Genomic DNA, 25,309 nt, shown 5'->3' on the forward strand with positions numbered 1-25,309 from the left:
AGGAGCCCTCGTCGGCGTTCCCGCGGCAACTCCCCCACTCATAGCAGAACAGGGCGGCGTTGTCGTGTTGCGCACAAAGCCTGCTTCGTCGAAGTCGGAGCTGACCCGGGTGGCACATTGTCTGGTGTCTCGAAAAGCGCATGGGGAGGTTCCGCCAATTACCTCCCCTCGAGGACTCCCCTGAGCTGACCCCTCGCCACGTGGCTGCCGGTTATCCGCAGTTCTCTGAAGTGCGCCCCCGTCCCGGTTGGATCGGAACACGTGCAGCAGGCTGAACTAGCTGCAGGCCGATCCTAACAATACTTGTTGCTCACTGCAATTTGATTAGGCGACGTTGCATGGGCTACGCATGGCAGATGGCGCCATGTTGATTATGAACAGTAATTTCACAGGCTGACAGGTAAACAAGAAAAAGAAATATTGTTAGCAACGGATGATAGAGGCGCACAGTGCAATTTAAGCATGCCTTTTGTCTCGCACATGGAATAGTGCTCACGTGCATCGACGCTGACTTGCGGTAAGGAAGCCGTTATGGGTACAAATGATTTCTCTTGGCAGGAAAAATATTTGTTCCGCGATCATCGTCGCTGAAGATGTAGCCCAATGTCAACCTCGCTAATAGTTTGCTCATCTATTAATTTTACTGGCGAAGTACACGTACGACAAGTAAATACAAAATGGTGTATTGTTATCCGCAGTCGAGTAGCTCGATTGAGTGACTTGTAGCGATGTAATCTGAAGAACTAATTCAGTTTCTTAAAAGCCCTCTTCTAGTTAACTGTCGCGGCCTCCTATTCACTAATTTACGTTTCACAACCACCAGAGACGAAACACTAAACTTCGCAATTTTCTTCTCCTTAATGCCCAAACCGAGGTTTATCCATAGTTCACTCAGTTGCCTTCGATGAACCATTTCTCGGAAACAAAAATATTGTTTCTTATTCTCAGTTATATGACACGTGTGCGAAAGATGCAGCAAGTTTTCTACGAAAGTGCACCAACGTCAGGGCAATGTTATTGTGTTGCAAAACCCCATGAAAGATGAACTTGTTGTCATTGCCTTAGCAGTAACTATGAAGAAAAGTCTGTCCTGGTCGAATAGGCTTGCTTCTTTTTTCATGCGATGTCAGCAAATGTGCTCTGTTTTTGTTGATTCTCGTGCACTTTTGTCAGCTTTGCTGCAAACCTATATACCTTACAGTTCTTTTTTTTTCTTTTCTGGCTAGTCGCGGCTGTATACACTGTAAAATAATTTACACCCTTAAAGTGATAAAGGGTGTAGATCTGTTTATAACTTTCACTCTTACGCCCAAACTGGGTGTAAGAGTGTGTTATAGACATATTTACACCATTTTTCACTTTTAAGGGTGTAAAGGGCGGCAGGGTGGCGAGGCGTGGACGCGCATTAGCATTACGATCGTCTAAACGAGACATCACAACTACAGTGATCTAAAAGTGGCACCGCCTTACGTCGTAAATGTTATATCACAGCTACGCCCCACGTTCTTTTAAATTTACTTCAAAATGTGCAGCGGGGAAATAATACTTAGTTTAATTTCGCCAAATGACGCATGGGACTCTAGCTTATAACCGCTCCGTAACGAGGATGGGCTTTAACTTTCTGCGTGCGACATTACCGTGTGATGCAAATACAAATGCAATGCACAGGCTGTCTCCCGAAAAGCAGCAATAATAATAGCTGTAGTTGAATTTGAGACTCGTTGAAGTTGACCTATAACTAACTAGGGAAAGAAGGCGCCGATATGGCAGACGGACTTCCAGTTGTCTCATCCCTACTTTGTGCCTCGATTGGTCTGTAATCATGCACCAGCCAGTCCTAATCAATGCACTTGCTGGAGTAGAATAGATGCTCAGCGCACCACTGAACCTATATGCAAATGATATGACCGTGTATGCAAAGCTTGAAGATCTATATGTCCACCCACTATGTTACAGACGCCGAGCATCCCCTCATTGTTATTACGCCAACTCCGAGAGCACTGATTGCGAATTGCCAGCTGTCGACAACATGGTGTGTGTGGCGGTGGGGGTTTCCTACGCCGCCTGGCAATTCGGGTGGGCGACTGAGGAAGTTTCGACGTAATTTTGAGCATAGCGTAAGGTTCCGCTGTCAACTGAAAAGTATACGCTGAGGGTAGTCACCTACGCTTTCTCATTATCAATAATTCCTCGCGCGTTAATGAGCCACACTATAGGTCAATGCAAGATTGCAATACCACCGAGCTGGGGAACTCTGGCGTCTTAAGCGCACCGAGGCTAGGCAATGAGGCTTCCTACCCAGTTAGGTTCACAGGTGCGATTGGACTGAAAAAAAAAACAACTTGCGATAATGAAGCCATTTTGGATGCGCAGTCTCGCACACGTAACGAACCCCGGAAGGGCGCTTGGGTCATCTGAACTGCGAACTTAGAGAATCGAGAACAAGAGGTTTTGACTAGTATTGCACTGGTATTCGAAATAAGCTTCATGGTATACAACCTGAAGGTGTCAGTGTATTAAGACTAACGTGCACGTTTAAAGAACTTACGCCTCCTGTTAATATCTCCACTTCCTCGGCCGCTTTGCCAACTCGTTTTACCTATATAGGGTGCTTCGATACAAGCCGTACGATCGAGGCACCCTAGTTTTACTGTGAGAGCCATGTGTGATGGGACGAATAGAAAAAGAAAATACATCCTCCAATTCGCAAACACGTTGAAGGCTATGCGTTCGGTATACGTAGAGCAGCGCTTTTAGTAAACATCGGCGGCAAATAGTTGTAGCAGCCCACTTTCTGCTTCGACTCTCATAAGTATCGCAACTTTAGTAATGTATCTGTTATGCCGAAGCTACGCGGGCAAGCTAACGACGCTTAAGATGAATTCAAGTTATCACGTAGAAAACTTATGCTTAGGGCACACAAAAAACGCCACCACATTTTTTAGGCTAACTGCAATAACGATCTACATTAATGTAGTCGAGCCTTTCCTCTAACTGAGTACAACTGCCGTACATCGTAACTGAGGTTCAACGTAACTACAGCTAGTGGGCCCAAGTAACTATGGTATTGCCGCAACAATGTTAAACTGCCTGTGTGAGTACGACTTCGGATGTCTGTGTTTGCGTGCGTGTGCAGCAAATATTGAGAATAGAATTTAAGCAAGAGAAAAGCATTGTGCCGATGCGTGAATCGGGCAACAAGCGCAGCCGTTTGTTTTATTAGAAAGAGCAATAGGGAAGCTGCCCTATGCCTGCGCTATTTCGATTTTTTTTTTTTTCTAGGGCCACTGCTCAACTATCATAGTCCGAGCTTTCCCGTGTACTATAGGGCTCACGTGACACACACGACACAGAACAATCTTCGTTATACTGCAACGTGTTTGTGGCGGTTTTTCTTTTTTTTTTCTTTAAAAATACAAACAAACAAATTGGTACGTATCGCTCTAAAGACTAGGTAGGGTATCGCAGGAGTGAAGCGGCCGATTTACTCTTCGAAGTTTTGCTTTACTCTCGCAAAATGTCGAGTGGAGTGAAGCGCATTGTTTACACCGTCCCCAAAGAGAGAGGGAAATGTGCTTTTTACTCGGCCCTTCTGAGAGAGAGTAGAATACCCGTTCTACTCTTGCGGCAAAAGAGAACAAAACGTAGCGTAATCTTCTGCTTCAACTGTAGGAGGCTGGCCCCGAACATGGCGATGTATCACTCACGCACGCTGAGCAAAGAACACACCGTTTTACTTCTAACAGGCAGCCACAGTTAAAAGGAACGCGGAGCGAGCGCTCTACTTTTTCACTCGGAGTTGCTCCACCGCGCGCGCGCGCTCTACATCGCGGAACAGCGCAGCACCGCAGAAAGGTGATCCGACCAGCGAGCAGCAACGAAGGCCATCCAAGGAAGATCGTGTGTCAACCATCTCGCGTCACCGCGAAAACACGACAGTTGTTCGTCATTCGTTGGATATAACAACAAATCCACCACGGTAAGTGAATTCTAACTTAGATGCACATTCTGCGTATATGACATGCTATCGCCAGAAAGTCTTCGCGGCGCTTAGCCGACGCAATTGACAACGGACTAGGCAAGCGCGCTGTGTCTCTCGATGTCAATCGATAAAAGCCAGTCGTCGCAATAACTGCATGTGATTTTACCCCTTTCCCCTGTCCGTAAGAGCTTTGAAAATCGCAAACGCTGCCAGAACCATGGTATCTTCAATAAGACGTGTGGCGAGAGGACGCTTAAAATGGTTTGTTCACCAGCCCATGATTCCGAGCCTATGCGGAGTATTTTGTGTGTTTGAATTTATTCAGTGTGGCAGTCTATTGTGTACGGAATGCTGTTGAAATAAAGAGTCACATAACAGAAGGCGTCATTTTGCTGGAGGCGTGCTTTCGTTATAAATAAGCCATGCGCTTGACAGTGTCTCGCCCATCGGTAATCTGCGACCACTGAAGTTACGTGCAGCGCCAGTGTTATTTTTGCCGCAGGCATTTAGCTGCATGCTGCGAGAGGTCAGTTGGGCGCGTTATCTTGAACTTACTGAAAACGCATGAGAAATCCATATTTTATGCTGAATAAAGTATAAACCCCATATAAACGATCTTGCGCGCAACTGCTACAAGCCATGCGATGGAGGTAGCTGTCGCATTCGCTCGTCGCCTACAAGTCGTATTCCGTGCGAGCGAAGTTATTGTGCGAGGTCTCCCCGGTGTTGCCGGTATGAGGGCTGCAAATACGCGTCAAAACTAGCTTGACGCGTGCTTTAGTAATTTAAGTTGGTGTATTTTGCTATAAAGAGGTAGCATAAAATATTTCTGAATGGCTTTCAGTAGGTTCTTATCCTTGCACGTATAAAAATTCGATCGTTTGCTCGTTCCACGTGACAATCAGTAGTGCTTGAGCAATGTACGTACATCCAGTACTGGCTTCGCGCTATTGGCTAGTCGCTTATAGCGCTTCCGGGAGAGCAGACGAGCGACGAATTCTAGATTTCTAACACCGAGCGATCTGTTCAAGCGACGGCCCGTTTTGTCGCTCGAAGACGTCGCTCGTCGCCGTAGCACACTAAATCGCTCCCATGGGGTTTAGCCCTAAGACTGAACTATTTTTGCTCATGTATTGAAATGGTGTGATTATATGTCTGATTTTATGTCTCCTGTTGCGGTTTTCGAGCCCGGTGCGAATCTGAAAGGGTGCTTATGTCTACGAACTCGGCGAATTGTCAAGCAGCGAGTTATGCATCGGCATCCAATATAACGGCTGATGTGTGGAATTACAATTGCAGGGGCGCTTTGCATACGCTTATTGTTTTGCACGTGCCTACGCATTTGCTAATATGAGTTGCCGTTTTAGAGTTATGTCATATGAACAGCTAAATCACCCTCCCTCTGGCGGTTACAAGCGTAATGTGTGCATCTTGCTTCTCCACGGCAGGTCAAAATGTGCTTATCGCTTTAATATTTTAGTGGGGAAATAATGCATCAAAATAAAACTTTGCTTTAATTCCGTGTTACCAGTCGTCTGTCGTACACAAAACAAAGAGTTGGTCTAATAAACTAATAACTGCGGTCTAACTGCAACTTTTACACGCCTTCAAGAATGTAACATGCTAGATTTCAAGCTGCAGCAGTAGTCGAGTCTTTCAAAAACGAACTCGATTGCACATCTCATAACTGAAAATAAGTTTATACCTTTTAGTAAGCTTAGATGCTGGCCGCAGTGAACTTTCTTGTTATTATTGAAATGTGGGTAAGCTTGTCATAAGAAGCCTTGTTGCTCTTTCTTATAGGCACATCCAGTCATATCCACTGAACTGGCGGGCCATATTTTCATCCCTACTGAGCATCATGTTTGCAGATATGATCCTCAAATTATGGCTTGAGCAGTGGCACAACCAGAGATGGTGCGGGGGGCACACTGGGCACGTGCTTAGGATGTTTCACAAGTGCTGGTTGCGACACAGCAGACTAATGACAGACTTGTGACATGTGACAATGACCAATATTCCATTTATTAGGTGGAGTATGTTAACATTGGTGCTGAACGAGTATGAATTGTCGGTTAATTCTTCTTTGTTTAAATCTAAAAATTGAAGTTAGTTTAGCAGTTGACTGTAGCAGTCAATTAAATGTTCCGCATGCATTTCACTAGGAAGACTAAGAGCTAAGACTTTCTTTTAGTGCCATGACCTTGACTGTCTTGACGTTGTTTTACACCATGTGCTCGTGTTGACTTTTGCACACAATATTTTTCAAGCACCGACTTTATATAATTCAAGAAGGTAGCTGCAAGGACAAGAGGATGTCAAAGTGGCAGCCCAGCGCGACTCCGCGTAGTGCAGAGGAGCGCACGCCAAAGAATCAAAATGCATTGCCATGCAATTTGGGCGAGAAAACTAGAATGTGGGTATATTGGATGTGTCGTCTGACTAAATGTCAACGAAATCAAAATACAGCATGTCACACCAAGATGAAAATTCTCACATGCTATATTTATGGTATATATATTTATATATTTATTTATGGTATGCTATATTTATGGTACATATATATATATAAACATGGTATATTTATGTAATGTCTCAGATGGGAAAGTCAAAATCAAGTAGGCTCTCTGGAGAAAAATACATAGGAGCAAGTGTAATTGAAAAGTTAGAAATATGTTTTAAAAAAAGCTGATTAGTATTGTGACAAGTGAGTGCTTTTTGTCTTGCCTCTCAACAGATATATCTATGTGATAAAAAAATAGTGGTACAATAAAATTGCATATTTGCTTAGTGACATGATACATACTTGCAATGAGCACGCTGCCTGTGTTCACTATACAAAGCAACAGCTCATGCTTGGTTAGGTGTTTACATACATTTAACAGCTTTATAAGCTTACATTTAACAGCACGTGGATGCAAGGGTGCAAATACAAACCAGTGTGATTCTGTATTTTAAATGCTGACATGAAGCAGACAGATTTTCATGTCTTCCCTTTTATCTATTTTGTACACCTAATTTTAGAAGTATGGCTTCCTTTTAGGTTCCAGAAAGGGGAAGCAAGAATAACTTTATGTGAAATATAAGCGAAGCTCGCTAGACCTGCAGTGTCACATGAGAATATACAACACATTTCTAAATGCACTGTACTCTTAGTCAGGAACATCCACACGCCGCACAGGACGTTATCAAATGAGCTGCTGTCTTAGAATATGGCACACAAGAAGTTTCTTGAACAATTTATCTACATTACCAGCCTCATGCTTAGCAGCTCATCTGGTAGCCTCTGCCATATAAGTGCACGCGTTTCGTGCCAGAAATTAGTTTGCTGGCCAGTAATGCGGTGCATATTGCTTTTCGATCATAGTGTCAATATTTAGTGAGTTTGCACACGTTTGCTCTATGTTTAACTTTCCATTGTATACTTGTTTTTTAAAAGAAGGATCCAATTGAAATCAAAAGATATTTCTACACTGTAATACTGATGAAGCCTTAGAGAACATGCTTCTGTTTTATTACAACATGTGTTCTAAAGTTCATGGCCATCATTGTAATCTGATTTTATGTGTTTTTCAGTATGTTTCTCAAATTATTATTCAGATTGTCTTGTGACTGATCAATAAAGATTTTGACCTTTTTAGAGAGAAAATGTTTCATTTGAGTAACTCGGCGACTACAGATTACATCCCATTCACCAAGCATAAGTGCAGGAGCTGCTCATGACGGAACCAAATATTGCCCACATGTAAGTATTGCAAATCCCTGCTAACGTGACCATGACACGTGCTTTCACTCTATTGGGAAGAGTACTGGCACTCTGTTCTGAAGGAGTATACGCACTCTGCATAGGGGAGTAGAAACACTCGGCTTGGAGGAGTAGAAGTACTTGGTTTGGAGGAGTAGAAGCACTCGGTCTGGGGGAGTACTATGACCCCTGTGGGGGAGAGTATTAGCACTCTGCGGAAGAGTACTAGCACTCCCTTGCCGTGGGTTAACACAACCCTGTCAGGAGCAGTTGTCCTACTCTCTCTCAAAGTGGGTCTATCTTGTCTCGAAAAGAGTGAAATATGGCACAAGCAGATACTCCCTCAAAGAGAGTGCCCGGAACTCTCTTTGTTTTTAGAGTGTACAGTCCTCGCCAAATATATCTCGCTGCTGTTTGAGTAACAAATTCTGCCGGCGAATCATATGGTGGAGCTACTCTAGACATTCCTCTCACCGGAAATCTCAACGCGCAAGGCAGCCAACATAATGACCTGCTCATTGCAGTGTTATAAAAATTATGATGATAATGATGATGAATATGTATATGCAAGTTCCTCATATATAGGACCTCATATATAGATCATGATGACGCAAATTCGTTTTGGAACGCTTCTTTGGCAAGACAGCGAACGGAACGTAAAAATGAAAGCTAATTTTGTTAAGTGTAAATTATGGGGTTTTACGTGCCAAAACCACTTTCTGATTATGAGGCACGCCGTAGTGGGGGACTCCGGAAATTTCGACCACCTGGGGTTCTTTAACGTGCACCTAAATCTAAGCACACAGGTGTTTTCGCATTTCGCCCCCATCGAAATGCGGCCGTCGTGGCCGGGATTCGATCCCGCGACCTCGTGCTCAGCAGCCCAACACCATAGCCACTGAGCAACCACGGCGGTTGCTTTGTTAAGTGTACAGGTATGGGCTCTATATTTTGACTTATCTTCCATCCTTTTCAATGCGAGTGGAACAAAGGTTCCGACTTCTCGTGCAGTCTTTTGTGTCTATTCAGGGTTATTACACGCTCCAAAAAAGTAGCCAATTACTGCAGGTTTGCCATACAAAGCCCAATTCCATGTCAAGGTATGGTGTCATGCTCAGTAGATTCAACGAGATTAAACTCGGCAGCAGCTCGTTGTGCACTAAGCTCAGGCACTCTTCGGTTTATTAATTAGGTTCCCTCAGGTCACCTGCCGCGCTTCATTGAAAAGTCGGAGTGTGTCTGCACCTCCGTAGCTTTCTGGTCGTAGCTGTTCTTTCGCACTTTGCAATTCGCCAAGTAACGACATCTGAAAAGAAACTGGCGGTATATTGCACAGCGTAGGAGTAAGAGTACGCATACGCTTCAAAGATTTCATTTCAATGGTCTTGATGTTCGGAACCGTGCAAGAAATATTACGAACCTTTCAAGTTTACGGCTGGAGGTCCTATGATTCAGGAACCCCCGCAAGCGGGACCTCCCTACATTACGCTTCCAACACCATAGTCGGATGGCCCCGGAATATCTTCATATTACAAATTAATTTTTGCGTACTTTACGCAACAAGTGTGCAGGGCATTTCTTCCCCATGCCGTTATGAAAAAGCTGCTGCATTAGCCTTTAAAGACTGAGCACTGTTTAAAGCACGGCCCACGCTGTGCGAAAGCATAGAAAGGCGCATGTAAGGATTTCTGAGTAATTCTGAAGCTTTCGCAATAAGGACAAGCATAAAGCTCTCGGAGAAATGTGCCGACCATTATGACGGACTGAGAAATTGAGCACTGAAAGAGTTCGCTACTTTATCAGAATATTAGATTGACACTATTAGGTTGCCTAATATGAGTGAACACTGTTGAGTTCAATAAAAAGATAGAGAAAGTGACGCAACTTCAGTTTTACACGCAAACAATCCTGACATGAAATAGCTAATCGAGAAGAAAACAAAAGTAAAGAAAGATGAAACACATGAGCCCTTAATATCCCTAAATGCAATTACGCTTTCGTTACGTCTCTTGTTATGGCAGGTGTATGAGCAGCTCGCGAATTGCAGTGTTCTTATTGCGATAGCAAGTATACGGAAGCTTGAAGCACGTTCGAATTTTGACCGTTAGCAGCGCCGTTGGCGTCGTCGTGCTGTCTCACAATCGATGGTGTGCGCACCGCTTGCGCGCGCACACAGGTTACACAGGAGGAGTGCTTCTGGCTTCAGAAAGGACGTACGAAGCGAAGCGGAAGCGCCAAGGGGCCCGTCGCAAGAAAAACATACTAGGTTGTCGCGTATAGAATGTAGAACTGCTTGCTACGCGAATAAACTGTCGGAAACACTAAATCAGAGACTACAACTAAAATTCCAGGTTGTCACGTAGCCTTCCGCCGCGAAACCGAAAACAAAGCTTGCATTCCCCATTTCGTTCCTGATTTGTTTCAAAAACTCTTGTCGTAGTCTCAATTCTGGCATTTGCGATACTTCGTTTAGCAGGGGGAAAACAGCACACGTATTTTATAACTCCGTTGTTGCGAAATATTTTGTTAATTTTGAATATTCTAAAATACGAAATCGTTCCTTTTCTATTACGAGTACGAAGAGTTAGTGTGTGCTATTCGATTCGTATTCAAAACGTCGCATGCTCGCCCACCTTTATTTATATATATCATGGCATCACTATAGAAATGGAAAGTACGCAGCTTAAAACATAGAATTAGTAAATATGTTATTGCGAATTTTCAATAAAGCAAGCATGGCAGCATAGGTAGATAGGACCTAAACAATTGCCGACAAACCAAATAATGACGGACCGTCTAATATGGATTTCTTTTTTGATGCTTGTTGTGTATGATTTAGTTAGTGGTTTATAAAGAACTGTCCATCTAGTTCTCGTTACTGTTTCAAGCTGTGTGATTTAACTGTATAAACATTTTTTTTTTCTTTTCTTGGGCGTTTCAGTGCAATTCGAAGCGACAAGATGACAATGCTATATACCTTAATTGTTTCAGTTTCTATCAAACGCGCCGCGAAGGATAGAACATTTCATTACAAAGAGTACCTAAGTTCTGAAGAATCTCGAGTTACATATGAAATGGCGCGTACATTTAATTCAGCACATTCTGACACGAATGCTTGTTTATCTTTAGTAGGTTATCGGGCCTCTTCACTCCAACCTATGGTAACTGATACAGAAGCTGCTTTTTTTTTTTAATTTCAGTGGCGTGAACCAAATTATGCACAAGCTGTGTTTACCTCTCGCTACTGCCTATAAGGACCAGGAAACGGATAACTGAAAACTAATTTCAGCGCTTGCCATGAATCCGCTCACCGTATTCTCATCAGGAAAGAAAGGTCTCGGAACGGTGCACTCAAACTCGTTCGCGTGGTAACTTAAAACTAAGAAGTTTCGCTCTTTTTCTGAGACGCTTCAATTATTCTCGACTGTGCAAAGCTTCCCCGTGTAAATCATCTCTTTGCGTCGGTATGGTCAGTATCGAAATTGCTTTCCAACTTGCGACAGGCGAACATACATACATATATATATATATATATATATATATATATATATATATATATATATATATATATATATATATATATATATATATATATATATATATATATATATATACATATATATATATATATTATCACCCCTTTTCATGCTCAAGATGAGTTCGCCCTTCATTTGAAGCGTAGTCGTTTGAAGTAGTCGATTGAAGCGTAGACCCATGAACAACCGGTGCTTGGGACCAGAAAGGTTCTCCATCAAGCCCTTATAAACGACCATGGCATTATGTTCCAATGGCTTCCGGGCCACTGTCGCATCGTTGGAAATTACCTTGCTGATTATTCCGTCCGGTTAGCCCATTAAGAAACGCTGACACTTGCTATACCCTTATCAAGGACAGACGCTGCGAGGGGTCTTCGTTTACTTGCTGAAACGAAGACTGAAACTTTGTGGAACACCCCGATTTTCTTCAACTGCAGTCTCAACCGGCTGGATCCTACATTGAAGCTGCAGATTCCACCGAACTTCTTACGCCGTGATGCAACTTTACTGTGCCGCCTCTGGTTAGGGGTGGCTTTTACGAAAGCATATTCATTCCTCATTGAAATGTCCGACGCACCGATTTGTGACTCTTGCAACTGCGAAGAGACGATCGAGCACGGGCTGTATTTTTGTGATCTCCATGAGATCGAAAGCGACGTTCTTCGGAGGATATTAAACCGATTAGATAACAGACCATTTTCAGAGACTAAGATTCTCGGATCATGGCCCCGCGCGTCGCAGGCTTACAATGCGCCGCGGGCACTGCTACTTTTCATGAAATCGACTGTCCTCAGTGACCGACTGTGGGCGTAAAGGGATGGACAACCGCACGTATTCACATAGATAGAGCCTTCATCCCTCCCTTTCCTAGCTTCCCTTAAACCCCTTCCCCTGTGTAGGGTAGCAAACTGGACCTGCGTCTGGTTGACCTCTTTACCATTCCTTCCTTCTTTTATTCCTACCCCTCCTCCTTTCTATACGCGCAAAATTTTCTGCAAAATGGTACGTTTTGAGCACAAGCTGAGATCAGTTATTCACCGGATACAATACGCACGTCAATATAAAAAACATCGGTAGTCAGTAAAATTTAACTAACGGTTCTGCCGTCAGCCTCCGCGCAAATTGTCGCGTCAGTTCTTTTGCGAAACTCGGTGATAAAAAATTATTTTGTCCCAAATATTCGCGCTCCTGCCATCTCATTGTCCACTTTAGTTGATTAGCCATACTTTCAAATAAATTGTTCATTCATTCATTCATTCATTCATTCATTCATTCATTCATTCATTCATTCATCTCGAATCATTTATTTTAAATAACCAGAAACAGTCGTGTCTAAAACACATGGCAATATATAGTTCAGCGCAATATGCGGAAGCGAAGAACAGTGGTGTGCGAACGCCCACAACATGAACTTTGATAGATTGCTGCGGCCGCGTTTGTGCTTTCTCGGTTGAAGTTCCCCGAGGAAAAGCTTCGGGAAGAGCAGGCGGCGAACACTGCCGGTCAAGGATATTGCGTTTTCCGCAATACGTTTTCATTCGGCACCGGCAAACGGGGCACTGCCATATCCTTATACCGCTGCGACAATGAACAACGGCAAAATATTTATGACACTCGCAATGCCAAGGTCGCTTTGCGCTCTCTATTCGGTCAGGTCGAAGGTGCTCGATGTTGTCTCTTTATTGTGTAAACAACATAAATCATCCATTTAGCGCGAACGAACCTATATAAAGTCACACGGATAGCGTATCTTCATTTGTTTGCGCAACGTCCCATCCCTATATTTCCTGTGCTCCTTGCGTACGTCTTAATTAGGGGAAGCATACGGCGAAATGAACGAGGATGGCAATATAAATGAAGGCGCGATACATCCACGTAATTTTAATTGTATAATTACCACTTGCATCTGAAGTCACTTCCAATGCAGCTTCTGTCTTTGCGATTGCGCTTTAAATGTTGACATTGTAGTTGTTTGTTGTTCCAAATATGTATGGATTCGAAGAGAAGGGAAAGAAAGCCGCGTATTCAAGGCTTGACGTTTGCTGCCACCTCCCACTCTAAGCACTCTACAATTGTACATAATTTATCCCATTCAAACGCCTCAATCGGGCCAAACAAATCGGTATTCCATATGCAACCTTTATACGTATACATATGTACCAACACCGCTATATTTTTCAAACATAAAGTATATTATACTAAACTATAGAAACCGATAACTCCGACTCGTTAGAGACAAAAATAAATCTACACTTGAATACTTTATTGCTAAAACTGGGTGTGCAAACAAGTGGTCGCAGAAACATTTTATACTAAACACAAGAACCTGAGTGGTCAGTTATATAGAAATTATTTAGCGTAGATGGGAAAGGGTATAATTTGGAGGTTGAAAACTATATACATTGCGAGGACGTGGTACATTCCAGTATTCGCAGTGTCGTATCATGTAAATAGTCGGACTTTGTTGTAAGTTGATTATGTCTAATAAAAGGGTTTTCTTATACTTGTTTTTCTTTTGTGAAGTATCTCAGTTTCTAGGAGGTTCATATACACGTGATCATGGCAGCTGTCACGAACAAAGAACAACAATCTCTTTAGCGTTCTTTACCGCGAATGCGTGATGAAAACAAATGGATGAATAAGTTCAGTACCATTGTCACACAGGCTACTTCTTTTTTTTCTTTAATCGTATCTCTTCTGACACGAGCCAGGAGCACGTTTATGCCTGCCTCTATTCTTGTGGAAGAAGAATTCGTGAGTTCGCCTTGAAGCACGCGTAAAGGAAGAACGCATCAGGGGAATTTACGTCTATCTTCTGTAAGAAGTACTTTATCACGGAGCCGAGGTTTGCCGTAAATGAAGTTTTATGCTTAGACATTCGTATCTGTGTATAAACATTCCGCACTTAAGAAACTGAACAAAATATTCGAAATAAAGACCACAAAATCTGCACGAAAGCAAACTCGCTTCTTTCCACTTATCTATCGGCAAGACCTTCACCGTCAATTTTTATGCTGCCGTAAACCTTAAGTTTCGGAGAAAAGCTCTTACGAAATTGCTCGCTCCCGGCGTACGCATCACATACCTGCCGGGGTGTAGCCATAATTTAATGTATTGTTCCATAAAAAAAAAAAGAAAGGAAGAAAACAACTGCACTTTCTTTTTTCAAGCTCAACATGCACCTGCTACAAGTCACGCAATAGTCGGGGTCATATATGATCGAAGAATGCAAGAGAATATTTAGTGCGCCTTTCATCCAGGTTAAGAAAAGTTGCTTTCTTACTATGTTCAGAGCAGTCAAGCAGAGTGCTTTCATGGGTACTAATAAATTCTCTAGCAGTATTTACTATTTACCCAACTTATACATGAGGTTAAAAAAATACGATGACTTTGTTACCTTTCTCGTTGTAATCGTTTAGCAAAATATACTCCCCACCGTGCCTTCAATGTGGGCTTTTCAAATGAAGTGGTACCTTGTCACCACAATCTCTTTTTCCATCCTCGAAGTTACTCCTGCATGCTCACGAAATAAGTGTGCTTCCTTTTCAAGGATGCGTATAGTAAACCATTTATCATGAAGACATTGACAACGACTTATATTTTCTTTATGAACGTACAGCCGTCACCTAGAAACGGAATAAACACCACCGCTAAGTATCAGGCTTCAAAGATTGGTTAAGACCGTGGGCCAAGACGTCAAGGCAGATCTTATACAACCAGACAACAAGATAGAATGTTACTGCTGAGTGGATCTTCGTTCAAGTAGCTTAGAGACCAAACGACTGTCTGTGTAAAACCTTGAAGCTTTGAGGAGGTCCTAAGCATTTGCGTCTGGCTTGTCGATCACTGTAGCCCGAGGTACGTTAATATCACGCTCTCCCTTCTGCGTCGTGTTTGCTCCCCATTCTCCTGTGACATTGCAAAACCGCCCACGCGCTCACTTCTCCACGGCACCGTCATTCATCCTTATGTACGACCTCCCCTATTCAGACGCTTATCCGCGAAAGTCCGCCAAGTTCGTCCTGCTCTCTCTTTGTACGCACGTGCCCTACGGCTGGGAATAAGAAAGACGTCGCCCACACCGCCGGCTTCTTTTCCGTTTGCAGACCCAACTCGCCCACTCCTGTCGTCTGTTACCGAGCGAACGAAAGCACACCCTGGCGCAGCGTCACAAAGTTGCTGTACATAGCTCCCAAATAGCTCCTGCAGTTACATATACATAAAGATACAGCCATACATGCAGTTACTCTAAACAGAAGAGACGCGCGCGTCCCCTAGGCTGTCTGCTTTTCTATATCCTCTTCGTTGCGTCATTCTCTTCTCGGCCTTCTGCTACCTGCGCCGAGTACCCAGTCGTTTTCCCACGTGAGACACGGGAACGATTCTAGGTGAGCGAGTGGATTTATTTTTACTGGCAATGTAGAAGGACGCGTTGGCGCACGAATACAAAGCTGGCTAATCTTTGTCCCTTGAACAGGTGTTAGTGTTACATATGTAGTTTTGCACACTTTCGGCACATTTCTGTAGGATAAGGAGCAGAAGAACAGCTAAATGTGCACACAACGACGCCTTCGCGTATAGCAGTCGAAACACAGCGACTTCACGGAGAAACTCTCGAACCAACGATGCGAGCACTCATGATATATATATATATATATATATATATATATATATATATATATATATATATATATATATTAGAGCATAGAATTTCACTTCGCCTCTGTCGTCGTAATGGGGAGGCCACGTTTGCGGGGGTATGCCATTCATTGTCTTACCTGACGGACAGATTTAATTTTGAAGAATCGCAAGTGACAATGGTGGGCGGGTGCTGCCATAACCACGCCGCCGAGCAATCTCGAGACATCGAACTCAAGCGACAACGGCGGAACGCGGGCATACCGTCGTTGACGTTGTTCTCTCTGTCGCAGCCGAACGTGTGTGTAACTTCATTAAGAAGCTCAAAGACCTCACTAATAATTGAGAAAGGCTTTTATGAACCGTCGGGATTAACCCTGTGATAAACACCAGGTCCGCACGTTTCAGCTTCGCCGGTGAAGCATGTGTGCGGAGGGCTTGGGCGGTAATCCTTTCTCTTTTTCCTTTTTGCATTCCGCCTATTCACATAATAAGTCAACTGTTGAAATATTGTAATTCGATTAATGGTGCCAATGAGAAAATTGTACAGCAATGTGAAAAATTCCCGATAAAGCTTTCTGTTGCTCAATACGGGCTACATAAAAGTGTTTTTCCGAGCGTGAAAGAAACCAGGAAATACACCCAAAATCGCCGCGCCACTGGCCGCTCGAAGCACTTTGCGCGTATTCGCGGGCTTCTTTCACACTCGGAAAAACACTTTTATGTAGCCCGTATTGAGCAACAGAAACCTGTATCCCAGTTTTTCATGTTGTTTACAATTTTCTTATCGACACTTGTTATGTAATTATAACGCTTCAGGAGTTTTTTAATTAATTAAGACTAATTATGTACTCAGGCGGAATGCAAAAATTAATTGGAGTATCTCCAAGCGACGACAAACAGTATTATCTTGGTACTGTCCAGCTATGTGGCATTTGCGTGTTTTTAAGTCTAGGTGCATGATCGTTGGGAAAGCGTATATATCTACATATATATACACACACACACACACACACTCCATCTCGCCCAGTGCGAGCGGCCGAAAACTTCTCGGGCTTGTATCAACGCACAAGTAACGAAAACAATAGCGCGTTCTGAGAAGAGGACTCTCCCACATGTACGCTACTAATCCTTCCGCGAAGCGTCAATTCAGGCGGAATCGCACGGAGGTCGATCAGCTGCGGACATAGGAGAAGCCCTTCTTATGGCTCTCTATTCTGGTTGGCTGACGCGACGCAGCGCTTTCGAGACACTGTACGGAGCTGGCGAGAGAAAGTAATCAGCCAGGTAGTCAAAGTGAATGCTGTTTTAAAAAAAAGAAGACAAAGAAGAAAAAAGCAGCGTTATAGCAGATTTCGATTCTGTTAAAAAAAAACACACCTAAAATTATAGGGGTGAGCGCAACTACCGAGAGAGAGATCAAAGCAAGCGTTTGCAATTGTCCGGTGCCGCCGTCATTTCTTGTTCTTGCACGACTCTCTGATTGCGCTTGCTCAAACAGCATTTGATCTTGTTTACAGCGTTGACCTCATCCGTTGCACGTTTACCTTATGTTCCGTGTTCACCGTTCCATTAGTGTGGCTATCCGCTCTGCACTTCGGTGGTGCAAACAGTCATTCGCAGCCGAGACTACTGGATTCTGTCGTCTGCTGCACACTTTTAGTTTGGGAAGCTGTCTGGCTTACGTCGGCGCACTTAGTTTTCACGTGGTAACACGTTGGCAGCTGCCGTACACCTGTTCTTGGTAGCGAGGAAATGTTTTCCTGTGCTTTGCTTTACTGCCTAACGAGTTAGGTACCCAGACTAAGTGAAATGGTTCCAGTGCTGAGGTGTGACTGGAGAGACGTTATCGTCTAGTTAGCCGCGTATTGCTTAACACGTATAGCGTGTTTCAACGGGGAGCAGTTTAGGTTGAGATAACTAGCGTCTGGTAACGCGAATCGTTCTGAGAAAGCAGTGGTGTCTGGCTGAAGAAGTTTTTGAAAGCCTCTCTTGGCAGAGGGGAAATAAATTGGAAAAAAAATATAGTGAACAGACGGCCGCTATCCCCCGACGCCACAAAAGCTTAAACTTCTGGTGAAAGTACGATTTCGTTCGTTAATTTCTCTGCTGTCGTTTGAGCTCGGCGCATAATTCAAAAGGTTAGTCAACCTGGGTCAGTCATAAGAAAAAAAAAATTCCATCTTCAAAGGTTGATGTTAATGGCACATTGTTCGCAAATGCTGAAATAACGTCAGATTGCATCTGTTGCGCGTCCTTTGAACCATACATATTGAAGTTAAATTAAGCTCGTACTTGTGTTTCCAAAAATGGAAAACGTGAGCTTGGCAGGTCATGTAATGTGTAGGTTAGGTAACCGGTGGACCATCAGGGTTACAGAATGGGTGCCCAAGAGAAGGGAATCGCAGTCAAGGATGGCAGAAGACTATAGGTGGCGCGATGAAATTAAGAAATTCACGGGCACTAGTAGGAATCGGTTGGCGCAGGACAGGGGTACTTGGAGATCGCCGAGAGACGCCTTGGTCCTGCAGTGGACATAAAATAGGCTGCTGCTGCTGATGATGATGTGTTTACAATAATCGAGATTGACAGCAAACAAGATAGCTATTGAATCAGGTTCAGAGAACAAACACACCATGTAAAGCAAAATAAAGTATAAACGTCGCCGCGTGTCTAAGTACTCGCATAGAAGTAGTAATTTGAAAGCGTGTTTTCAACAAAAGAGGCTCGCATACTGGTTGCATATCTGACAATACCGGTGTCAGCAAGGCAGCTCCCTTCAAGAATTACGCTGTGATAATGATAAACGCCTGCTGCCGCAAATAACGAAAAAGAAAGCACTAATCTAGTCAACAGAGTCAGAGTCGTTGTTGTAAAAGTTATTTTCCTCAGCTTGTCATTCCTACTGCCGAGTTGTCGTGGCCGGAAATAGTGGGAGCGTATATTCGTGGGATTCTATGGTTACGGGCAAACAGAACGGAAAATGTATAAAATTGTTACTCAGTACGACCACTGAGCTCCTGTATTTACTGGTCTTTCTTGGATACACCGCATATTGAAAACATCGTTGATCAATTATCAGTGCCAAATATCACTGGTATGTTGATTAATATCAACGCATGCTGGTAGGTTAATTTACATAATCAAATCTACACACCACTTATCTTACTTAAAAACGCAAAAAGCGTTCATTCAGAGTGGTAATCATTGTTGATTACCACTCTTGATTGCCTAAATGAAACTCCTTTTGAACAGAAAACAAGACGGCGATTCATGAACGCGCAGCAGTTCGTTTTCTTTTACTTTTCTTTTTTTTTTCTTGCCCTCTTACTGCACCTTTTGTTTCTTCCTTCTTTCACAAAACGTGTGTCAAAATCCAGAACACTTTCAATGAATCAAAGTGCCAAGATGGAAGGGTTATAACCTGCAACAAAATCAGATATCGTACTTTTACATCCTACAGGGTATGTTCAGCAAAATAAAAATGTCAGGTTTGGTTTAAGTATAAAATTTGTTTGTTAGTTATGTCAGCTTCAGGGACTTATCGCAGCGTGGTGGTATTGCAGTATTGAATTGTAACTTGAATGCGACTCTAAATCAGTGTCGGTATTTTCAATTTTCGATTCCCTAAATGGCGACATTTCAGAGTTGTTCTTTTTTTTTAGAAAGAGAGAAAGTTGCGTTGTCTACGCCTCAATTTATTGAAAATTTTCTCACACCCATGAGGTTGTAAGTTACAATTCGGCTCGCGGATGAAAGGTTCCGCATGCGTTCCAATATTTTCATATGTTTTGCGTACTCTTCTTCTGGAAATGACGCAGAATTCATATGGAATCCATATACATTCCGTATACTTATACGGAAAGCAGGCGGAGTTATTGGCGTGGCGTGCGTTTCAGTAGGGGTAACTTTCGATTTTTCCTTCTAAACGCAGTAACGTTATTCAAGACAAACGTATCGGTTGTTTATTGGCAGCATATCGGTGCTAAAGGTGTGTACGAGTTGGGTCGTTACAATATTTTAAAATGGTTCCAGACGAGGCAGAATAATCTTATGCTTGGTAGTTGGTTCAAGATGAACGGGGGAATCAGCAACAAAGAAAGCAAAAACGCGTAAGCGCAAGAAAAATATATATGGCAGCTCTCGTTGTTTTTTTTTTCTTTTTGTATGTTTTTCTTCGCGTCATTGGTTAAGTTGCCTTGAATACTTGTAATTATGAGATTTTATATTCAACAGAGGTATCGTCGGCAACGCGAGTTTTGAGGAGGAGGAGGGAAAGAGATAAGTAGAAGGCAGGGAGGTTAACGAGAATAACGTCTGGTTGACTACCCTACACCGGGGGAATGGGGAAGGGGGAAACGAGATGCAAACACTAGTGAGGTTCTTCCTTCACTTCGTCCTGAGACTCTTCCAGTCAGTGCAACTGAATACTTCTTTGCCCTACCTCCAAATTTACTCATTGTGAGCGTTCCAAATCATGCCCACTGCAGCACCACCCGTAAATCCTGTAATACTGGACACTTCAACGCTGCCGTGGTAAACGCGAGGGCATACGGTGCATACCCTCAATGAGGAATGTAAACCTGTACGCCAAGAATCAAATGCTTACGCTAAAGAAAAACCGAAGAAAAAAAAGGAGAACGCGGTGAATGAAAGGCTCGCACGTTGTCAGGTAGACGTCAAAGATAATCAGGCACCTTGTGTATCACTTCTGTCCTTATGTGTGCACATATTTTCCGCATGTTAATACACGCGCGCTCTGCTCTTGCATGAAAAGCTAACACCCGCCATTGGTGGCTTCCGCCTCCAGCGACGCAGTAGTCCTAGCAAAGGGCTTCGATGTCCCTCGAAGGCATAACCTTCTTCACTCGGAGTTCCGGCTCAGGTGTCCGCCACTCTCAGCTTCACTTCTTCCTTCGCATATTTTTTTTTTTTATTCGCAAACTGAATACAGTGTAGCATGCTTCCGGGTTCTGCTTAACCCGGAAGTAGACTTTGTGCGTGTCGTTTGTTACGTATAGATGATTCATGATAAAATTATATTATTTGTTAACCAGTAACGCTTTAACTGTAAAACTTTAGTACTAACTGTAGTAACTTTGTAAAAATTTTTAAGCCTAAGAAAACTTTAAGGTTATGAAGAAGTCATGGTAATAAGATCGTTATTTATTATCTTCCCTAATCAAGTATTTAGATAACTACTCTTCATTGTTACGGTTGCAGCTACCACTAAAGGAAAGATGGGGTCAAATCTCCGTCACAAAACCATTACTAGTTTCAATATATCTGCCGAAAATCAAGGATGACATACACTTGTGTTTCACGTAGTTTTTACCCGCTATGCACCAAGAATATGTTTTTTTTTTCGCAGAATATTCTTGCATTTTGCCGCCAATTTAGGAACGCATATCCAAAAACTGTTGTTAATCTAAACACTCCTCCTCAGCAAGTGTGCGTCAACTAACATCCGGATTCAATTGCTCAATTGCAGAATGTGCGGCGACAATCACAAAAACTTTGAATTTTAGGGATAATTGCTCAAGTAATGACCTTATCTATTATTCCACATAATGTTAAGCCTGCCACCGCTAAAAAAATATTGGCGAGCAAAAATTATTCGCTATTTGGAGAACGAAGCGTTTTGTGTATACTTACACTCACGCATCTTTAAACACTTTAAATACGCCTGGTCGTCTAAACTTCATGAAGGGTAAGAAGATGAACCAGAGGTCAAAATTTCATGATGTAATAACGATAAAAAAATGCAATGAAAAATAGGTGTTCACATTGACGTTTGTCATTTTCTTTCTTCATGTCTCCTTTTCTTTGTTGCCCAACAACAGTGAGCTCTTCATTGTGAACAACGCTCCCGTGTAGAAGACGAAACGTCAGACAGAAAGTAAATCACCTTCGTCGGCGTCTCTTTGCTCTTTTCACCAACATTAAGCGCATTAGTCTTCTAATCTGTCCCCGAACTTCTACTTAAATGTCAATGTAATGGCTTGAAAAAGATAATAATGAACAGCATGAAGCCAGCAGCACCATGGGGGTCATCTGCGAAACTGCATTTTTTATTTTTTCATGAATAATTTAAATTGGCATACTTTTACTGCTAGTTCTTTTAACAGCTGCAGGAGCTAGGATTGTTTTCTGTTCGCTTTGCATTCTTGAGTATTACGGCATCGATGAAAAGCAAGTTAATCTAAGAATTCTTGGTCAGTGCAATACATTTCGGACTCACTGAACCTTTGGCTGCATAAATGTATCAATGGTTAAATTTTTTTTTCCTTTCTTGCGTACTGTCGTTTACTAATAAAATATTTTACGAGTGAAAGAGCAGAGCATCCTCTCCTATTTTTTTGTTGTTCTTTTGGGTTATTTTTTCCGTGACACAGCGAAAGTATCAGATATTCGTAAGTCTATTCCAAAACACGATGAACACGTGCGGAAAGCGCGCTCCGGTGAAACAACCGCGAAAGAAATTCGTAGACAAACGCAGCGAACTTACTCTCTCGTCGTTTTTCCTTCCTTCCAGATCAGGCGGCGCTCGAAGAGTGATCGCTAGCCTTCGAGTAGCACAAGTACGTTGGCACGTCGCTTGCAAACTGTCAGTACAGCCAACGGCCACAGCCAACAGAGTCGCTGGGGGAGCGCATATCCACTTCCCGTTTTTTTTTTTTCTTTCCTTCAGGGACCACCGCCTCAACTTTTGCAAACAGCAGCTCGGCGAAACTCTAGGATCCAGTCGCCGAGCCGACAAGCCGACCAAACTGCTGCCGCGGAGCAATGCAGCCCGAGAAAGGTAAGCAGCTGTCCCATCGGCACACTGGGGTGCAAAATAATAATAATAATAATAATAATAATTAATAATAATAATAATAATAATAATAATAATAATAATAATAATAATGAAGAAATAAAGAAACGATAAGCGACTTAAGTCTTCAAGTCAAGCGAGCGTCTTTCGTGGCGGTATCGCGTCCGTGCGCTTTCGCAACCTGGCGCGCTTCCTCGGCGCTGACTGAGCTTCCGCACCGCACGCGCGCGGTGTTTGAGCCGTGCGCGTCGGGGAGCGGAAGGAGGGGAGGAAGGGATGTTGAGGGAAGCGCCAGGGCGGTCGACGCCAGCGCCTCTAGCGGCGCCCTAGTGTGCGCGCAGAGCGCCGGTGCAAAACACACTCAGAAGCCTCGCGCCCGTCGGCCACAGCATGGCAACTGCTCCGCTTCCCAGGAAGCCTCGCTCGGGCGCGAAAGCGCAAGCGCGTTAATAGCTTTACCAGAGCTCGCAAAATAAATGGATGGAAGGAAGCGTACTGTAGGCTTCACTAGAAAACAAGCAACATTGAGCTGAGCGCTGCTGAGTGGTTGTTTGGTGCTTTTAAACCTGAGACATTCGATCTGCAACGACACCTGTTGAATGTCGGGCATGCTGTAGTGCAGCACAAGTTCCAGCGCATTAGTTATTCCTGTACTGCGCTCAATGCTTCTTTTTATTTTGCTTTCTTTTGTTTGGGCGTTTATTTTTTGTTGTTTGTACAACTTTAATCCAACAGGACGCTCGCAAAGTCGTACTAGAATTCATATGAGCTATGGGAATGCACTCTTTTCTAAAGTGTTCATACTTAGTGTCCGACGTGATCTGTTGGTCACACCTTCCTCTCATCTTTACCCATTTCATTTACTTCGTCTTTTAATTGTGTTGCTTTTTTTGCTCCTTTTCAAGCGGGAGGGCGTGGTGTCCCATTCAGGAGACAATCTGCTAAGCTGCTTTTCTTTCAGTCCTTTTATGTGTCATCTTTGTATATATTTATCAATTAACAATGCTCTGTCGGCAACAATAACGAAATGCTCATTTCGATCATGCGGCTCCATGCTCCTCTTAAACGCTTATATTTAACACCGTAAAGTGGGAGGTAAGAGAATAATCACAGTATTTGAGGCAGAAGTACTTCCGTTGGGAGTGCATGTTCGACTGATTGACAAAATGTTCACGAACCATGATGGCCAAAGGCCTATTCGGCAGATCCATCTGTATATAGCTTAAGCTGTAAACTAATTCACAACTACTGTTTTAAGCTAGAAACCGAGCACGATAACTGGGCAGGAACTAAGAACTAGTTTATTTTATTTTTCTGAGACGCATCCATAAATATTTATAGATCACCACTTCCCGTGCACAGACGTTGGTTTCTCATGCATAAAGAAAACTGATTGGAACCTGCTTATCATATCGTATTCGCTTTCCTCAAGCTCGCTGAAGTTTCGCTGATACACTCATTTTCAAACAATTTCTTCAAATGCGATATGTGTCCACATATTCACATACCATTGGGTCCCTGCTTTCTCCTAGTATCTTAATTTTGCCAAAGAGATGCGTGCATCAGCGATCGGCGCAGTGCTATGGCAGGGGAGATAACGTCTGACGCTTCTTCCCGTCTGCCCGATGTTTCACTGAACACGTGATGGCGGATCTGGTAAACAACGCCTACAGCGCAGGGCACAAAAGCTAGGCGCGTTCCTTTTCTCAAGGCATCTTCTAGCAGCCGCTCGCGATGCTCGCACAGAGACGAGAAAGTTTACAAGCAAATAAGAACTAGTACGCCATGTGTTTGTGCAAACTTTTTTTTCCAATTAATGGGAATAATTGTGAGTATGATGCACTACTTCCACTTTTTTAGCGTCCTGCGAGTACCCCCCCCCCCCCCCCTCCTTCTCGCAGAATACAAACAAACTCTCGCACGCAGAGCGCTGCAGCTTCGCCTGCTGTGCGCCAGATGGAGCTCACTATTTTGCAAATTGTTTTCTCTCATTTTTTGTTTTTTTTTTGTTTTTAGAACTAACCGTTGAAGCAGTCGTCATTTACACTTAGGGTTTTCAAAACTAATTATGGCGAAGCGCCCATTTAGCGCATGGGATTTTGTTGCAGAATTTCGATGAATAAAATCAAAATTAAGCTTTTTTTTGTACCTTGCACTGCTTGCGACATTTATTGCAGCATTTAAAAATCACGAGAACACCTGAGCAAAAATATGCTATGTCGTCATTGTATCATTAACACGTTTAAGCTTCAACGGTGTTAAAACATCACAAGCCATTAAAGCATGCTGACCATGCAAATACTATAAGATAGCGGGAGAACTTCCCCTAAAGGAATTAGTAAAATGGTTGTACTGCACGAGATATGTCACCAATCTACTATCCCTTGATCTCGGTAACGTGTTTTGCGTGTTTTTGCAGTTCTTAACGCAATGAGCTTCAATGAGCACATGAGCTTCATGGTTCGTTAATCGGTAACTTGATAAAACTACCAAGATGCCTTTCCTACGTTGAGGAATTACAGGAATGGAATTGAACTGCCCGGCCATTCCAGGAGTGTGAATGGGCTCAGTTTTTTTTCATTCCGAGGAAT

The 25,309-nt window shown here is 43.1% G+C and overlaps 1 protein-coding gene across 2 annotated transcripts in view; it reads right to left on the reverse strand.

Moving 5' to 3' along the window:
- The window catches only part of LOC126522089 (follicle-stimulating hormone receptor-like), a 90,810-nt gene extending 68,313 nt beyond the window's left edge, over positions 1-22,497 (reverse strand). For both annotated transcript variants that reach the window (XM_055066182.2, XM_055066183.2), the window contains exon 1: positions 22,410-22,497. The gene's annotated coding sequence lies outside the window, so the exon portion shown is untranslated. The remainder of the gene's footprint in view (positions 1-22,409) is intronic.
- Between the last annotated feature and the right edge of the window lie 2,812 nt (positions 22,498-25,309).

This window comes from Dermacentor andersoni, chromosome 6, assembly GCF_023375885.2.
Source record: "Dermacentor andersoni chromosome 6, qqDerAnde1_hic_scaffold, whole genome shotgun sequence".
NCBI classification, from domain to species: Eukaryota; Metazoa; Arthropoda; class Arachnida; order Ixodida; family Ixodidae; genus Dermacentor; species Dermacentor andersoni.